At 34.1% G+C, this 20,262-nt stretch overlaps 1 long non-coding RNA gene across 2 annotated transcripts in view; it reads left to right on the top strand.

The window, feature by feature from the left end:
• Window positions 1–8,478: 8,478 nt before the first annotated feature.
• Window positions 8,479–20,262, top strand: part of LOC148956022 (uncharacterized) — a 34,691-nt gene continuing 22,907 nt past the window's right edge. Inside the window, exon 1 of one of the 2 annotated variants that reach the window (XR_016141853.1) lies at window positions 8,479–8,522. This is a non-coding gene — a long non-coding RNA (uncharacterized LOC148956022). Of the gene's footprint in view, window positions 8,523–8,571; window positions 8,602–20,262 lie in introns of those variants that run through there. The other variant, XR_016141856.1, reaches the window with a different exon arrangement.

Genomic DNA, 20,262 nt, shown 5'->3' with positions numbered 1-20,262 from the left:
TACATATTCAGACGTATTAGGTTCCGTAGCCATATTTAATTGATTTACGTCTGTTTGTCTTCGCCATTTATTATTATGGTAACGTGGATGTCTCGTGTCGGTACTGCTTGCTGGCGTTGACTGCCAATGCCGTTGGCTTGCAAAGTTTTCATTTCCCGTCGGCGAATTTTTGTGATTTCTATATTGCATTCTCGCATTATATTGGCTTTGGCGAGTATTTGGGTTTTCAAATCGGTAATTAATTTGTCTGTTGGGGGTAGGGTTATACATGTTTGGTTGGTACGTGTTGTTAGGTACTGATTGGCGCAATCCCCCCTGGCTCTAGCCTATTGCACGACCGGTGCTAAAATTTGTTCTTCCGAACAAATGGTTGCCGTAATTTTGCGCATTACCGACAGCAATTCTTGGTATGCGATTGGGGACATAACGGCACTTCCTCGCAATATGGCCAGCACGATTACAATTATAGCACCTTATTATTTTAGGGTTATTTCCGTAATTAGGTTGTTTAATAGGCTGAAAATGTACTGTTTTCTGCTTAGTGGGTTCTTGCGTTTCATGTCTTCGGGGCATTGGAGAGTTATACCTTGAAAATAAATTGGGGGGTTGCTGATCGTCCTTGAAGATTAGGTTCATGTTTGAAGCACCTAGGCTCTTTATTTTTGCTATATTATGATTAGCGACCATCTTATCAACTTCGATCAATCGCTCTACCTCCTGAACTGCAAGATCAAACGTCTGAATATTTTTGGATATTACCACTCTATATAGTTTTGGGGGTAGCCCTTGCAAAAAGGTATTTAGTATGACTTTTTCATACAGTTGCCCCGAACTACTTCCGTATTTTGCCTCTACAGAACTGCGTATATTATCAAGGTATTCTCTTATATTCTGTGAAAAGTCAAAGCTCACTGTTCCGTGTTTTAATTTGTTTATGGAACTGGTGTCTATAAACCTATCTTTGAATGCTTTTAACAAGTTATCAACCGTATTTATTGGCAAGTTGGCGTTATTGCCTATGGTATGTTGTATCTGTTTTAGGAAGGTTAAGGCCTGGCCTTTTAATCGTAGTAGGAGCATGTCGACTAACGCTCCTAGGTCTGTTTTTGTTAGTTGTACAAACTGGGTCAATTGGATATTAAATTCGTCAATATCTGATTGACCAATGTACTCCGGGATAGATTTTGCTATTTCTATATTTTTAGCGACTAATTTCTGCACTATTACTAAGTCATTAAGGTCGTCCGATATATTTTTTTTTTGCGTTTTAATCAACGTAAAATAAATTTTATTTTTTCACTTAACTTAATCTGGGGGAGGCTATTATCTCCTATGAGATATAAGTGGTTTCCTGTCGTAGCCTAGCGGTTATAGGCCTAATCACTTTACTTATATGTCTGTATCTCTCCAATAATTAATTTCGAATTACAAAGTTTATAGCGGAATTAGTTCACGATTTTTCTTCGGATTTCCAACTGCGCCATTTGTAGCGATGAAAAAAATTAGTATTATTAGCGATGAAAAATTGGTTGGCTATACTAAATGTGGTACTAAATACTGACCGCGTCAAAGACGATATTATGCCCAAAGGTCGTGAAATTACACCTTGTAATTTCTCCAACAGCGCCGCTTATAGTGCTGAAGATTGTGTCAAAAAGGCATACACCACGCTCAATGATTGGGTGAAAATCAAATGTACAACCACATAAACGTGACCTTTTTTTTTTGAGCTATCTGAACATCCGAGTCCAGGGGAGTGTTACCCTGGATATATTGCAAACTAATTGCTTGTCACTAGGGTAAATACAGATATATGAAATGAAATAAAAAAAGATAAAAAAGCAATAAGTTTACTGGGACTTACATATTTAGGTGTACACGCAATGGGTCATGTGAAATGACAATAACGGTGACAACGATGAAAAAATATAAGAATTCTGTCTGAATGGTCGTGAATCTGATTTACGAATCTCCTCAAAAAGCACTTCTACCCCACTATCATAGGTAGCTCTTCAGTCCTGTGCTGTAAGAACTGGCTCATAATTGGCCCGAGTGGTTCAAGGATGCGAACCTTTCGTCCAATAAATTCTTTTAAATATTTCTGATGATTCAAGCGTTCACACGGTTCTTACCATTTAAACTTCCTTAGAAATATTGTGCGTAGCATTTTTTTTGTTACTAATTATTTTAGCGAAATTCGAACGACTAGCGTCGTTGCTTGACTGAAGCTAGAATGCAATTTCTCTTTTTGCTGATTAAGAATTTAGACTCTTGGAAGCGGTATTTAAACTCAATTAGGGGACGTTTAATTTCTGTCTTAATCATCTTTAGAAGGAACAAATCTTGTATTTTAGATATATCGCATTTTGCTCCCGGTACACTTATAGAGGTTTTGAGGTTTTGAACCTGTTATTTACTTTGATTTCTGGTCGTTTTGGGTGTCATTTATTTATTGATACTGATTTGTGGAAGTTGTATGCTTGGTAGATTACTTGATTCTATTTATGGTGTAATGGAGTTCTTTCCTTTTTATTTTTAGAAACCTTTTTATTTATTTTCCTTTTTATTTTTATTTTCTTTCCTTTTTATTTGTGGAATTTTTTTTTAAATTAATTTCTGTTCGATTTATATTGACATAGTCTTTTTCAGGGAAAAAAAATAATAGTTTGAATCTTTCCGGTTTTCTCTTAAGAATTTATAGTTTGGTCTGCTATTTATATGCTGGAGAAATTTTCAGCAATTTTTAACAACATAAACTCTTTCGTAAATCATGGCACAAATAGTATAGTTTAATTTAGTCATATACATACTTTACTTGATTTGACAAATAAAAGTTAATACCGTTCCCAAAAAATTATATCTATGCTCTTTTACAGCCTGGATAAAATTACACTCTTTTGATTTAGTAAAAATTTTAAGAGCAGATGTAGTAATAGAGGTAGCCCCCAAAATTTGAACTTAATACCCTCAGTCATTCTTGGTATATTGCTGAGATGTCTTATTGGCAACCAGCATACAAACAGTATGTTTTTATTTAATCGTGAAGCAACATTTAGTTATTAAGCATAATGGGCAAATTACATATTTGTGGGGGGTTGACCTACCCGATAACCCTAGAGATATAGTTACTAGACCATTCTGCTATGCTGAACAAAACGGCTGTCTTAAAATTTTAATTGGAAGTGTTTCAAAAATTATGAGCTAAAGAGGAGGGCTGATTTCCCTCCAATCACTTTTGACTCTTAAGAAGGCACTAGAACTTGTAATTTTCAATCAAATCAGCTCAAATGATATTACTATCTATGATAGAGCATCGTTACCTATGTCCTTATATGCTCTATAGTGCTTATATGCCCTTTTAATACCTGCATGCACTTAGATTTCTCATTTAATTTGAAACTCTTCCTAAACATTCCCTAAAAGTTTCAACTTAATACCATTAGTGTCGTTAGTTACAGTAACCGTAGAAGCGGTATTAAATGAATGCACACAGTGTATTCTGACTAGCTCAAAATCCACAACCTATGAAGGTATGAAGGTGAAGTTTTCAGAGAATATTTCCGTTGTACGGATGACAACCTGCCATCCGTATGCAATTTTTCAAAAGGGCATATCAGCAATATCTTAGGAACAGTCTCGTGTGTGAAATTAAAACTTGCAACGCTTGTTGTGGGGGATGTCGAACTAACCAAAAGACAATATTTGTTTCATAATACTAATTCTTCTACTCCTACAACTACTGCTACTATTACTATTGCTACTAGTAACTGTACTCCTACTTCTACTGCTATATTTACTTGTGCTACTACCAAAACTAATAAAACTAAGGGTATTAAGACGAACAATTTGGGCAATATTGTAACTGTATTGAAATAAATCAAAACACACTATGCCCATATAGGTTTTCAAGAGGACGTAACAGTAATGTTCCAAGACTGGTTGATGATATTAAGTTAAAAATTTCATCGCGTGTTGAAGGGGGTGTTAAAAAAAAGTGTAATTTGCATACTGCTACTAATGCTATTACTGCTACTACAACTATTGCTACACATAATTACTGAACCTTTCAACAATGCTGAAAAAATTTGGCGTCTCAAAACTTGTTTTGGATATTTGTTATGGGAAATGATGGGCGTGGGGAGGGGAGGTTTCTCTCAAAGCACTTTGACTCTTAAAAAGCCACTATAACTTCCAATTTAAAATCAAATGAGACCCGTCTGAATTTAATACGACCACCCATTCCATAAAAACCTTATCTGCCCCCAGGGCATAAATTAAAGCCCTTAGCTAGTGCTCTGGAGGGCTGCGCCAACCCTGGAAGCATTGTTATATGTTTTTGGGACTATTTTAAGCAAAATGGCCATCGCACAATTTCAATCGGATGGATTTGGTGAGAAGAGGGATAATTGGGTGGGGGTGCTACTTGACCTCCATCACTACTGACTCTTAAAAGGGAACCAGAATTTCTAATTCCAACCAAATGGGATGGGAGGTATGAGATGGAGGGGGAGGCTAAATGCTGTCCATAACTTTTGATGCTTAAAAAGGACCTAGAACTATCGATTTTCAACCAAATGAGCCTCTTCTAAAGTTAAACAACCTTCCATAAAAACTTTAAATATCCCCTTGGCATAACTTACAACACTTGTCCCTAATCTCTGGGGTTTGTTTCAACCACAAAATCCTTGTTATATCATATTTAGACAATAGTGATGAGAATGGCTATCATAAAATTTCTATTAGGTGCATTTCGGGACAATACGACGTGTGTGTTTTTAGCTGCCCTCCAATCACTTTGCCTCTTAAAAAGAGCACTAGAGTTTCTGATTGCCAATCCAACGAACCCCCTCCAAAGTTTATACGGCCATGTTTTCTATAAAAACCTTATATACCCCCAGGGTTTAACTTACAACCCTTGCCCTCACTGCTGGGGGGATTTGTTATCCTCAAAGATATAATTTCCAGACCTTTCAAATACATTGAACAAAATAGCTGTCTCAAAATTTTGATTGGAAGTGTTTGGGGAAATGATGGGCGGGGGGGGGGGGGGGTTCATCTTCCCTCTGATCACTTTTGACTAATAAAAAAGGCCATAGTCCTGTCAATTTCCAATCGAATGAGCCCTTTTTAAATTTTCTACGACAGCCTTTTTAAATTTTCAATAAAAACCTTATATGCCCTCAGGGCATAATTTACAACCAGTTCTTGGGAATTTGTCATCCTCCTACATAATTTCCAGACCTTTCAACTACGTTGAACACAATGACAATCTCAAAGTTTTGATTGGATGTCCTTGGGTAAATGGTGGGTGTGAGAGGGGGGTTAGTTGCCCTCCAATCACTTTTGACTAATAAAACGGGCACTAACCCTTTCAATTTCCAGCTGAATGAGCCTTTTTTTTAAGTTTCTACGACAAAGCTTTCTATAAAAAAAAAACCTTATATGCCCCAAGGGCATAAATTACAAACCTTTTTCAGAGGGGTGGGTGTGTGTGTGGGGGGGGGGGGGGGGGTTCGCCATCCTCAAAGACCTAATTTCCAGAACTTTCAACAGCGTTGAACAAAACGTCTATCTCAAAATTTGGATTGGATGTGGTTGGGGAAATAGTGGGCATGAGAGGGGGGTTAGTTGCCCTCAAATCACTTTCGAACATTAAAAAGGGCACTATCCCTTCCAATTTTCAATTGAATGAGCCCTTTTTAAAGTTTCTACGACAACGCTTTCAATAAAATACCTAATATTTCCCCAGGGCATAATTTACAACCCTTGCCTACGACAACGCTTTCTATAAAATACCTAATATTTCCCCAGGGCATAATTTACAACCCTTGCCCTGAGGGCTGTGGGGAATTGTCATTCTCAAAGACATAATTTCCTTACCTATCAACTACGTTGAACAAAATACCTATCTAAAAATTTTGATTGCATGTGTTTTGGGGAAATGGTGGGCGTGAAAGGTTGGTTAGTTGCCCCTCAATCATTTCGACTATCAAAATGGCAGCAGCCCATTCAATTTCTAATCAAATGAGCCCTTTTTTAAGTTTCTTACGACAACACTTTTTATAAAAACCTCATATGCCCCCAGGGCATAACTTACATCCCTTGCCCTGAGGGTTGTGGGGGAAGGTGGGAGTGGGATTGTCATCCTCAAAGACATAATTTCTGGTCCTTTCAACAACGTTGAACAAAATGGCTATCTCTAAATTTTAATTGGATGTGTTTGGGGAAATGGTGGGCGTGGAAGGGGTGTTAGGTACTTTCCAATCATTTTCGGCTATTAAAAAGGGCATAAGCCCTTCCAATTCCAAGTCAAATGAGCCCTTTTTGAAGTCTTTGTGACAACTCCTTCGATACGAAATGCCCTGGTTTAAAAGAAACAAACAAACAAAAATATAACAATAATAATAATATATTGTGTCCAAATCGTTCTTTGCATAGGCAGCGCTATTGCGTTGCCTATGATATAGCTCCTTTTTTTTCTTTGACAAATTAGCTTTTCTGAAATACTTTTTATAATCAATAGATTAAAAAGTGATTTTAAAGAATATTGACGATCCACATTCATTTATTAACTATATTAAGGATTGTTCTTTAGAAAATTAATTTTGATTTGTTATCTAGCCTAATAAATACTTAAATAATCTAGATATTTATTTTCATTATGAATTTTGATGATAAACTGTTTTTAGACTGAGCATTTTCATTCTTCTCAGTATTTTTTTTCTCTACCGTCCTAAGGGACAACCGGGGAAAGTAAGTTTTTTATCTCATTTATGTATTTCACTAATGAATCCTTCCTTCTTATATATGATATAAAAATTCGTGAGTTTTCGCTTATTATTCACTAGGCTAGAAATAGCCTAGCCAGAAGTTCAGCAGCAATAAAAAGGATTGAAACTAATATTCTTCAAGATAGAGTAAGACTATACCTATTTGTCACTTTTCTCTACTGCGTCTACAATTTTTTAAGCCTGTAATTTCTTATTTGCTTTGTTTTTTTTTTAGCAATTAAAATGCATAGCTTGGCTTAGATCAAGTTGTTTTTCTTTCAGCATGTTGGAACTTAAATGAAAGGTTAACTCGGAAAATTCCCATTGATGTGAATTTAAACCACAATTGATTTTCCAAGTAGTTTCTACCTTAATTACAAAAAAGTTGCCTCTTTTGTAAAATAATGACGAAATCGAAAAACGATGGGAAATTCTGTAAAAAAAATATAAACAATTGTGGAAAAAAAACTATAAGAAATTGCGGAATATAATAAAACCAAATTCAAAAACGTACAAAACAAAAATAAAACCAAATTCCATATTCCTATTCAAGAAACTTTATATAAGATTAATTAATACATGTACAAAATACCTTCCATAATTACAATTTAGTCAGACAATAGTCACTATCTTCCAATTCCCAGAAAATCTCAGTTTGTGGAACTAGAAAAATGTGGTAACACATTTTTCTCAAGCAACTGTTACAATATTTCCATTTCCGCGGCAATTAGTCTTAATTTTAGACATTAAAACTCGCCTCATAAAAGATAAAACGCATTCTTAATTTTTTTTTTTTTCAATTCAATTTATTTTAAAGTAAATATATTCGAATCATAGATTGGTCCACTAGCTGAAAGAAACAACTACCATTTGATCCACCAGTCAAAACTATTTCGAACCTTAATCATGCCTCTCTTTTAATTTGAATTACTATTTTGAAACCCAACTATAAATGTTATAGTATTCCAAATATTTTTTATTTTATTCCAGCTCAATTTTGGAACACATACGCTGAATCCCCACTGGTTGGAAACTTGTTGTGAAACCGGTTCATTCGTTAGAGTACGCAATGATTGCTTTCTTCTATATCTCGCTACAAAATATTGCAACCAAATTGGAAACAATGTCAAAAATGAGTGATAACCAATTGACTTTATTAATTAATTCTTAAGGAAAGTTTTGTTTTCTTTGACTTTTAATCAGTTTCTGTTAGAGAAGTCAGACTTATTCCAAAAGACCTAAAGTATAGAAATTGTGGAAGGACTTCTTTTTATTAAACTTATGATCTAATTGCCGAATAAATTATATTTTAATATGCTATGTATTGTGGTTATGACCAAAATCATATATATTTCAAGGAATAGCAACACTGGGTGAAAATGACTATAACTAGTCCTATTTATGGTTTATTTATGGAATGTGTGCCAGCAACGATCGTTATGGTTGGAAATAACGTTGAAGCACAATTCAGATAATTTTTTGGCAATGTTGAATTCATGGAATGTGGTTAAAAAATTATGAAGAAAAATAGGCTATAGGAGAAGTGATGGTGTGGATGAGAAGGAGTGACCTTAAAACTGAATTTCCTTGGCGATATAGCCTTTAAATATTTAAACTGAACACGAATAGAAGAAACGCTGGACAAAATGAACGTAGCCTATAGACGAAAACTGTAGCAACTCGAAGAAAAGAATAAATATTTCATCATTTCCGATTTGCAGAACGGCCATTTTTCATGAAGACACACAACTGGTAAATTAATTGTTACAGTTGTACTTGTTCTTGTTGGTATAGGTGTTAAAAAAAAGCTATGAAGAGAGGCCTAATCTCGGTAAAATCTAGCTGAACTACTCTTCTTTTATATGGGAAAAGGGTTAGATTAGGAAAATGAAACTTTCAGAGATGGGTCCTCAAACTAAAGTATATACAGGGAAGGTATTTTGAAGTACCTTCTTCCACTCCTTCTATAGGGCAATGAGCTTTTATAAAATGTGTAAATGGAAGTGGAATCTTGAAAATTGGACCTTTTACTTAAATAAAGCAATATAACTGTTTTCAGCTTCACAACTTTACTTTCCAATTAGGCCTAATTAGGTTTCAAAGATCAGTAAATACATTTCCTAAATAAAAAAAAAACCCACTGATATGGCTTAAATTTCTTCTCAATAAAACAGGAATTGTATTTTCAGAACCAAAACTAGAGAAAAAGAAATAGGAAATCAAGGTAAAATTCTAGTTTAGGTACTTTTTGTTATTTTGCTAAGGGGTTAGGTTGGGAAAATACAAATATAAGAATTAGTGTATTGCCAAGATTTTTATCTTCACTTCCTTGCTTGTTTTTCCAGTTTTTGTAAGAAATTCATGAATTTCTTAAGAGCCTATAGGCCTATATTCACAGACTATATGGGTCAATATAGCCTATACCAAATCATATTATTGAGTTTCAAATAAAGTGAATACACCATTCGATGCCTTTTTTATGCTGATTATGAATATAATAAGCATTTCTATCGGAAATGAATTTCAGCCCCCCCCCCTATATAGGCTATACCTAACCCTGAAATGGCATATATATGGGGGGGGGCTGAAATTCATTTTTGATAGAAATGCTTATTATATTCGTAATCAGCATAAAAAAGGCATCGAATGGTGTATTCACTTTAGTCCTAACTCAATAATATGACTTGGTATATATTGACCACTGTATGCCCCCACCCCCCTAATGTGTAAATATATACCTAGAATTGCATTCCTCAATCTAAATATAACATACATTTGCATCACAAATGAACTTTACTCCCATATTAGCCATTTGGTGGATGTCCCTACTTGACAGGTCTATTGAAATTTTGACAAAACAATATTTAATGTTAATTTACATTTATCTGTTTCTTTTCTCTGGTTTTAGTGAGAAAATGCAATTCATGTTATTTATGTAGAATTTTAAGCCATATCAAGGGGTTTTTTTTCAAAATTTAGGAAATGTATTTGTGGATCTTTGAAACCTTATAAATTGGGATTGAGCAAAGTTGAAATCAGTTTTGTTGTAGCCTACTTCATTTAAGCTGAAGATATACTTTGCAAGGTTTTTCTTTTATAACAAGAAGATTTCAAAGGTCATCCAGGTCACAGCCCTCCAGAGAGAGGAAGAGAAGAGGTAGTTACTTCAAAATACCTTCCAATGACAAACTTTAGCCTGTAGACCTTTTGTGAAAGTTGCATTTCCCAAACCTAATCCCTTTCCAAGAAAAGCAAAAAGTATCTAAATTAGTATTTTACCAAATGTTGATCTGTTAAAATTATGGTAAATTTGCAGGTGGCACAATAATTTAGTTAGGATGAAAGTGAAAATGTCATTTGATGCCTTTATTTATGCTCTTTCATAATACAATAATTGCTTCTGTCACAAATTGTATCTTGAGCCCTTAAAAGGGCCCTGAAGGTAGGCTATTTTATATTAGTCATGAAAGAACATAAAAAAGCATCAAATGATGTTTTCACTTTCATTGTAGCTACATTATATGGCCCACTGCAAATTTACCTTGCAGTTAACACCCTGACCCCCTAATGTGCAAATATATACCTTGAATTGTCAACAGTAAAGAGTACTCCTGTACTAAATGGACTCTTTTATTTACTGCAATGGAAACCAGTCACAAAAAACCTGTTTTTGACGGGTTAATTCAATACACTGCTGTAGAGTAATGCAATGTATAGCATGTTTTTCATTATGTATGTAATACTTAAACTGTTGTTTTCTGGTCTTTAGGGGGGAGGGGGGAATGGTACCTAGGTTAGGTTAGGCTAGGTTATGTAATGATATATGCTATGCTTTACCCCCCCCCCCCCTAATGTACAAATATATAGCCAAAATTTGTTTCTAAGCTATTATATATTCATCCTATTTTATTTCATTAGCATTGACCAAACTAGCACTGTATAAAAGAGTCTGTTTAGTACAGGAGTACCCAGCTAAGTTTTGAATTACAAAATTCAGCACTATTTTTGTCAGTGGCATTTGAAAAACTTGAAATGGTAGGAAAATGGTTTGAATTATGTTGCCTAATAAATGAGGTTTGAATTGTTATAAATAATTATTTTTGGAATATATTACTCTTGATCAACTTATATAAACAAGTGATATGTTTTTAACCATTTTTCAATAACTTAACTATTGTTGATAATGTCTTTGTGTGGTTACAAAATGAAATATCTTCAGGGCCCCTTTGAGGGCTCAAGATGCAATTTGAAGCAGAAGTGATTATTGTATTATGAAAGAGCATAAAAAAGGCATCAAATGACATTTTCACTTTTATCCTAGCTAAATTATTGTACCACCTGCTAATGTACCAAAATTAGAATAGGTATATAGACCTGTCAAGTAGGCTACTTTTAAAGACCTAAAAAATCAGAAGAGGATTAACATAGAAGCGTTAACAGAGTAAATTTTGGTACTTATGTGTTTTTTAATACAAACTTGAGAACTTCTATTGCAAACATGAGACACTGCCCACTTTTAAAGGTGTTAACACCAGACAATTAGCTTCAGCCGGCTTAGAAAAAACATTGAAGCTATATTCTAATTAAATGTTAGTTGGTATTTTTGTTAGGTTAGGTTAGTTTAGCACCCTGGGCAGGCCCCCCTTCCATAATTCTTTGTGTTTTCACAATTTTGTTGTTTTCACAATTTTGTTAATAAAGTATTATATTTTCATCATATTTTGTTTTATTTCATTAGCATTCACCAAACTTTACTTTTTGAGTGTGTATTGTATAACACAAGTACCTATAAGGTTAGAGTGCCAATGATTCAATAGTTTTTGTAAAAAAAGACACTTTTTCTACTCCAGAAGTCCTAATTTAAGGACTAATTCAAGGACTGGTTTGAAATGAGTTTCAATATGTAGGAAGAAGATCTAGGAATCTAATTGTTTAATGAGAAGTTTGAAGTTTTATCTGAAAAGGGTACAAAACTCCAATTTTCAAAAATTAGAATATTTTCACTAACAAATTTGACACAACAATAAAGTTACCTGTTTTCAATGCAAGTCAGAACCCAATTTGACATGTGTTGAAATACTTGGGGAATAGCTGTGGGCAGAACCTGGTGGATTTGACATGTATTCTTGTTTCTTTGTTTTTCTTCACCTTCATTTAATGTATAAAAGTATAAAACACTATTCAAAAAGTAGAAGTAATAAAACTAACAAAATTGTTTCAAGTATGTAGTATTTAGTATAACAAAATTGGTTAATCATAAGCATTGTAACATTGTGACCTAGATCACATAAATCTTCTTCTTTCTAAGTGTTGCATATATGCCACAGGGATAGTATCTCCAAACGCTATCTGGAATGGCCCACTTTCTGTCAGTTTTAATGGCCCAGCAAAGATTTTTTCATTGTTGACAGTATAAATGTCATCAACATTTGGCCATTTCAAAGTATGATTCTAATCCACTTGAAAATTTTTAGTTTGTACTTTCCTTTGTCAGGAAAGTTTGGAATCCGACCAACGAAATATGCCACCTTGCTTTTTTGTTGCTAAAGAAAACAGCATCAAGCTGCAGTTCAACTTCCAACCCAAATTTGAGATTTTTTTTTCTAGTTTCATTGATAAGTGCTAAGGAAAGAGAAAAATGACATCCATTTGAACCTCTGCAATTTTTGGCAGTAGTGGGCACCCAAAAATTTAAAAGCTGTATTTTTGTCAGTGGACCCTGGAATTTTGATACCAATTATTTCTCATTTGTTTTACTTGTTCAGTGAAGTTTCAATAGAGTCACCTATATTATGACAGGGCCTGATGCTGTCTGTTGAAAATTTTTACAAGATATTTGAAAAAGAAATCAATCAATTTATAGAAGCCATAATTTACATATGAATTTGACTAAAGGAACATTTTTAGTGTGCTTGGTATTCTACTACATTAAACAAGAATTTTTGATGCTTGGAACCTAGTTTCTGACAAAGTGATATTTGTTGCCATTATAATTTAATTTTCAGAGGCAACACTATAGCATTGCCTATAGTAAAGGCCATACAGCTCCAATGTTTTATAATTATCATTTATTTATTTTTTTTCCCAAAGGCACTTTATATGGAAGGGGTTGTTGTATAAACTTCAAAGAGGGCTCATTTGATTGGAAATTGAGAGTTCCAGTGTCCTTTTTAAGGGTCAAAAATGATTGGAAGGCAACTAACACTGCTTCCACGCCCACCATTTCCCCAGACACATCCAATCAAAATTTGAGATAGCCATTTTGTTCTACATAGTTGATTTCTAGATAGAAATTATGTTTTTGAGGAGGACAATCCCCCCAAAACCCTCAGGGCATGGGTTGTAAGTTATGCCCTGGGGGCATATAAGGTTTTTATAGAAAGCTTTGTTGCAGAAATCAAAAAAGATTCATTTGATTGGAAATTCAAAGGGCTACTACCCTTTTCAATAGTCAAAAGTGATTGGATGGCAACTAACCCCCCTCTCATGCCCACCATTTCCTCAAACACATCCAATCAAATTTGTGAGATAGCCATTTTGTTTAACATAGTTGAAAATTCTGGAAATTAGGTCTTTTAGGATGACACCCCCCCCCGCCCCCTCACAACCCCTCAGGGCCAGGGTTGTAAGCTATGCCCGGGGGGCATATAAGGTTTTTTTTATAGAAAGTTTTGTCATAGAAAATTCAAAAAGGGCTTATTTGATTGGAAATTTAAATGGCTAGTGCCCGTTTTAATAGTTGAAAGTGATTGGAAGGCAACTAACACCCCTTCCATGCACACCATTTTCCCAAACACATCCAATCAAAATTTTGAGATAGCGATTTTGTTCAACGTAGTCGAAAGTTCTGGAAATTATATCTTTGAGCAGGACAGTCCCCCCCCCCCCCCACAGTCTTCAAGGCAAGGGTTATAAGCTATGCCCTGGGGGTATATATGGTTTTTATGGAAGGAATGCTTGTATAAACTTCAGAGAGGGATCATTGATTGGAAATTGAAAGTTCTAGTTCACTTTTTAAGTGTCAAGATATCGGAGGGTAACCAGCCCCCCCTCCCCCACCTCCTTTTTTCCCAAATGCATCCAATGAAATTTTGAGATTGCCATTCTGTCAAAAATAGTTCAGAGATCATATAATAACAAAAAATGGTGTCAACACAACCCCCCAAGGCTTGGGAGAAGTTTTTGTAAGTTATGCCCTGGGGGTATATATGGTTCTTATGGGAGGGATGCTTGTTAAAACTTCAAAGAGTGCTCATTTGATTGGAAATTGAAGTTCTAGTTCACTTTTCAAGAGTCAAAAGACAATCAAGGGAACCTAGCCCCTCCCCTCTCCACGCCCATTTTTCTTCAAACCCATCTGTTAAGAACTTTGAGGTAGCCATTTTTTTTAAAAATAGTTCAAAGACCTTATATCAAAAACTCTGGGGTTGATACAGGGCCCGAGGGCAGGCGTTAGTTATGCCTTAGGGGAATATATGGTTCTAATGGAAGGGTTGTTTGTAAAAACTTCAGAGAGGGCTCATTTGGTTGGAAATTGAAAGTTCTAGTTCAGTTTTTGAGAGTCAAAAGAGATTGGAGGGCAACTTGCCCCCCCCCCCCACGCCCCTTTTTCCCTAAATTTATCCAATAAAAATTTTGAGATAGCCATTAAGTTAAAAATTGCCCATAAATTAGATAACAAAAACTCAGGTGTCAACACAACCCCCAGGGCTTAGGGCAGGTGTTGTAAGTTAAGCCCTTGGGCATATATGGTTCTTATGAAAGGGATGCTTGTACAAACTTCGGAGAGGGCTCATTTGATTGGAAATTGAAAGTTCGAGCTCACTTTTTAATAGTCAAAAGAGATCCGAGGGCACCTAGTCCCCCCCTGCCTTCTTTTTCCAAACACATCTGATGAAAATTTTGAGATAGATGTTTTGTTATAAATAGTTCAAACGTTGGAGAAGAAAAATTATAATGTCAATAAAGTCCCCCAGGGGAAGGAGTTCTAAGTTATGGTTCTTATGAAAGGGATACTTGTATAAATTTCATAGAGGGCTCACTTGATTGGAAATTGAAAGTTCTAGTTCACTTTTTAGGAGTCAAAAGAACTCAAAAGAGTTCTCAGTTATACCATAAATGCATGTATGGTTCTTATGAAAGGGAGACTTGTATAGACTTCAGAGAGGGCTTATTTGATTGGAAATTGAAAGTTCTAGTTCACTTTTTAAGAGTCAAAAGATTTCCAAGGGCAACTAGCCCCCCCCCCCCCCCGTGCCCTTTTTTCCCTCAAACCCATCCAATAAAAAATTTTATAGCCATTTTGTTAAAAATAGTTCAAACATCAGATAATAAAAACTCAAGGTTAACACAAACCCATTTTTTCACTTTGATATTGTTACTTTGATACTAGTTTTGATATTTTGATGAAAACTTGATTTTTAAAAAAAATTTTGATTTTGAAGTAAAGAATTTAAAAAACTTATATCTTTTTGAAATAAAAAAAAAAATTAATTAAAAAAAACTTTCAAAAAAATGTCTTTCAAATAAAAATAAAGGCCATTTTAAAATTAAGCTCAGCAGATACAAATACCTTTTAAAATTCAAACTCAAACGACCAGAAATTACTATTAAAGAATAAATTTTTTTATTCCAACAGAAATTAAATAAACAATCATAGTAAAATACATACAACAAGTAACAATAAAAATCAAAAAATAGATCTTAAAGCTAGTAATGCTTAGATTGAATAAGAAAATCAAGCTCAAAACGAAAAAAAAAATTTTTGCGTTTGAAGTATAAATGAAACTTAAAATGAACAGAAATTAATAAACAATCAATGCAGACAAACATACAATAGACATTAACGTAAATGAACAAATAAGTCTTAAAAATGAGTGAAACTTAAATTGAATATGCAAATCAAGCTTGAAACAAACAAAAATCACTACAAACAAGAGTTTGGGTATTGCCTCCTTCTCTTGCTGTAAAAGTCAAAAACCTACTGCGTCATTGGCGCTTTACTGAAAACCATGTGTCTTGAACAGTCTTGGAAAGTATAAACAACATCAGATTGAATATTTGATGTACAATGATATTAATTGTTGAAAGATCCATCAGTTCAAGAATTTATTTCACTAATTTTATTTTTATTGCTGTAGGAACTAGAAAAGTAAATATTTGTAATATAATTTAATTTAATTAACTTATAATTAAGTTAAGCACCAATGTTGCAGTAGGCCTTTGGTTTTTATTTACAGTTAAGGAAGGGGGCAGTATCCAAACTCTGTTTTGTAGTGAAACTATATTTGTCTTGAACAACTTTAGAAAGAACTAATAAATAAAACTGAATATTTGATGTATGATGATATTAATTGCTGAAAGCTCATGAGTTCAAAATTTTACCATAATTTTAATGTTTATTTTCAATATTAAGTACAAAAAAAATGTTTATATACTTCAATAGCAAAATATTTTTTTTTCATTTTAAGCTTGATTTTTATATTCAATCTAAATATTACTTGCTTTAAGATCTATTTATTCATTTATATTATTGCTTGTATGTGTTTTGCTATGGTTGTTTATTTAGTTTCTTTTCGTTTTGAGTTTGAATTTCAACAGGTATTTGTATCTGCTGCGCTTAAGTTTAAAATGGCCTTTACTTTTCTTTGAAAAACTTATTTTTTGGAAAGTTTTTTAAATTAATATCAAGAAAAAGCTAATGTGACTAGAATTCAGATAAATCAGATGTGTCGAAGCATTGGTGCTAATCCCAACTTTTTTTGCAATAAATAACCAAGTAACCAAAGTTTGAACATTGCATACCTGAAAAATTGTCAGGAGCTCCTTCCTTGTTGAAAACAGGAAACCAACAGAATTAACTGTTCTTTTCTTATCTGAGTGTACTGTATTTTTTGTTAACGTTTCCTATAATTGAAACACAAAAACGACTTCAAGAGATGGCGCTCCAAGTCATGGCTAAGCAGAATTATTCCGTTTGACGGAAAATATAAACAGGGGCTCCAAAATTGCACTGTAGAATCAATGGTACCTTTACCCTATTTTTGACCCTGTATTCACTGCTGAAAATTTTATTTTCTTAACTTATCTCTTTTCCAAAGGAAAAAGTAGCTAAACTAGAATTTCACTTAGTTTTTTTTTTAAGAAGGAAACACTAATCTAGATAACAACAGTGGCACTATCAGATTCCCTTGTCAATACTATTGTAACATGAAAACTGTGCCATCATCTTAATAGGGCAGATAAAGTTTGCCCCTCAACAGCATAGCCTAGTTTATTTTATGAAACAATGGTTAAATCTCTGGTAGCCTAAATGGCTCTAGTCAATTCTAGCCTATGGTAATTTTTCCAAGTTGGCTTGCTAGAACAGTAACATACCTCAGCCAAAATAGCTTATGGTGTCAATTCAAGGTTATCATGTTTCTAAACAGCAACAAAAGTAGGCTAATAGCCTAACAAGGTTCTAGGCATTTACCCCCCCCCCCCCTGGAAAATACCCCCTCTGTGGAAAATTAGGCTTTCCAAATTTATGAATTTTATTTGAGCTTTGTTTTTTTTTATTTTCCATAGGGAGAAGGAATTTTGGTACTTGTGTATTGTATGCCACTCACTCAAGTTTACGCTGTGTAAAATTCAAGAAGGAAATGGTTTCTTTGTTAGTTTCTTTCAGCTTAGTGTGAGACAAGACAAAGACAATTGACACAATAGATGGGAAATATATAATTTGGATGGGCTATATATTTGCACATAAGAGGGAGGGGGGCGGGGCTAAAGTATCTGGACAGTTTGAACTCAGAAAGAATTCTTAATTTTTTATGGAGAGAGCTGGATTTCCCAGTATTATCTAAAAACAATCAGAAATTAAATAAAATAAAACTTTTTTTCAACTGAAAGCAAGGAGCAACATCAAAACCTAAAACGAACGGCAATTACTACAAACATAAAAGGGGTTGCCTCCTCCTCAAGACCTTGCTCTTTACACTAAAGTTTTTTTTTTAGAATTTTAAAACAAAGCTTATTGTTCTAATTAAATAGTCATTGTGTTTCAGGAATTGTTATTAAAGAATTAGGACAAAAGGTCAAAACTTTAGCATAAAGAGCAAGATCTTGTGGAAGGGGAACTCCCTTCGTATACATACTATTCTGTTCATTTGAAGTTTTGATGTTGGTCCTTACTTTCAGTTAAAAAAAACTTGTTTTTTTAATATAATATCTGATAGTTTTTAAATGGTACCAGGAAGTATGGCTCTCCAGGAAAATATCTGGTATTATGAACATATATTATGTATTATATGCCTCTCACTTAAGTTTACAGTGTGTAAAACTCGAGAACAAACCAGTTACTTTGTTACTTTAGAAACAAATTTGGGCTATATATTTTCACATTAGGGGGGGGGTTAAAGTATAGCGGGTCTGCATGCAAAATGTGTTAGGTACAATTATTCTACGTGTTATGAAGTAAGAATCGTTTTCTGACTTCAAACTGTCCAGTGCTATTGAATATTCCTTACCATACTTTCTGTAAAAATTCTGGAATATAGGTAGAAAATTCTCAAATTCCTTCTTATTTAATTTTTAATTCTTTCTTTTTGGCTAATCAATTTTACATGAGGGGGAATTTTCAGCTGGGGTGTTCTCTGGGGGAGGGGGGGGTATGCCTATCACCTCTCGATAGGTTGGCGTCTCTGTGAATAAGAAGAATAATAGTCTTTGTGGGGATTAATGCCATATTTATTGTATAAATAATTGATTACAAAAGTTTTCATTCATGATTCTTATATGCCCCAAGGAACACAGCAAACTAAAAATTTTAGCTGATTATACCATCTACCATGCGTCAATTATTCCTGAATTCTGCTCTAGCTTAAGCACCACCTGAAAAGCACAGATATCTAGCTTGTCAGAAATTTGAATTCCTTTGACTTTGACAGTGTTTGCTGACAGAACCAAGTTTCAGAATTGAGATCTTTTGTTTCCAGTTCTGTGACCACTTTATATGTAGTTGTTAGTCACTTTTAAAGGAAATATTGCTCAACAAATAAAAGTAGTACCATTAGAATTCTTGTTTTACATTATTTCTGAACATCATGCAGTTTTCTGATGTCCTTCATCTAGCTCCTAATAATATGTTTCCCCATTAATTGATTTTCATTATATATTATAGATTCTGTATTCAAATGAGTTCCTGTAGTCTTAACTTCAAAATAATAGATACAACCAATATTAGAAGTTTCATTAAACATGAATATAATAATTTGGTTTTCAAACAGTTCGTGGTAACGAACTGTAAGTAAGGAGCAACCCGGCTAAATAGTAACCCAAACTCTAATAACGGTATTTTAATACAAATAGATACATCAAAATAAACAGATTTTAATGCTGATTTCAAATATATAAGTTTCATCAAATTTAATTCAACCCATCAAAAGTTAGGCGCCTGAGAAAATTTGGCTGATTTTTGAAAAAAGGATGAAAGACCCCCTAAAAACTATAGAACCTTAATGAAAATCACACCATCATATTCCGCGTTTCAGAGAACCCTACTGTAGAAGTTTTAAGCTCCCATTGGCGAAAATATGGAATTCTGCATTTTTTGCCCTAAAGAAGATTACGGATCCGTTTTTATTTTTTTGTTTGTTTTTTTTTTGTTTTTTTTTTCCAGAGGTAATCGTATCGACCCAGTTGTCCTAGAATATCGTGGGAGGGCTCATTGGAATGGAAATTAAGTTCTAGTGCCTTTTTTAAGTGACCAAAAAAAAATGGAGGGCAACTAGGCCCCCTCCCACGCTCATTTTTTTTCCCAAAGTCTTCTGATCAAAATTTTGAGATAGCCATTTTGTTCAGCATGTTCGAAAATATAATAAGTATGTCTTTTAGGATGACTTAATCCCCCGAAGTTCCCGGGGGGAGGGCTGAAAGTTGTGCACTTTACCCAATGTTAACATATAGTATTGGTTATTTGGAAGTATACAGACGTTTTCAGGGGAGATTCTTTCTGGTAGTGGGGGGTGGGTGGGTCGGGGTTATGTGGGAGGATCTTTCCATGAAGGAAGTTTTCATGGGGGAAGGGACATTTCTAAGAAGGGGACGCCGGACTTCCCAGCATTATTTAAAAAAAAATCAGAAATTTAATATAAAAAAACAAGTATTTCAACTGCAATAGCAGCAACCTCAAAACTTCAAACAAACAGAAAATATTACGTATATGATTGGGTTCACCACTTAGTCAATACCTCGCTCTTTAAGCCAAAGATTTTTTAGTACTTTCATAAGAGCATAAGAGCTATTTGTTCTACTTAACGGCCTTGGTGATTAAGCGGTCATTTTTAAAGAATTGGAACAAAATTCGAACTTTCGCTTAAAGAGCAAGGTATTGACTAGGGGGCAAACCCCCTAATAAACAAATTAAAAATATATGAATATAGAAGTTTGTTACGTAAGTTACGTATATTTATTACTAATAAAAACGTTCATAAATAAAATTAAACAAGTT

The sequence above is a fragment of the Artemia sp. Qi Xiang Cuo genome, chromosome 1 (assembly GCF_049724085.1).
Source record: "Artemia sp. Qi Xiang Cuo chromosome 1, ASM4972408v1, whole genome shotgun sequence".
Classification (NCBI taxonomy): domain Eukaryota; kingdom Metazoa; phylum Arthropoda; class Branchiopoda; order Anostraca; family Artemiidae; genus Artemia; species Artemia sp. Qi Xiang Cuo.
This window is presented reverse-complemented; position numbering and strand designations above follow the sequence as displayed.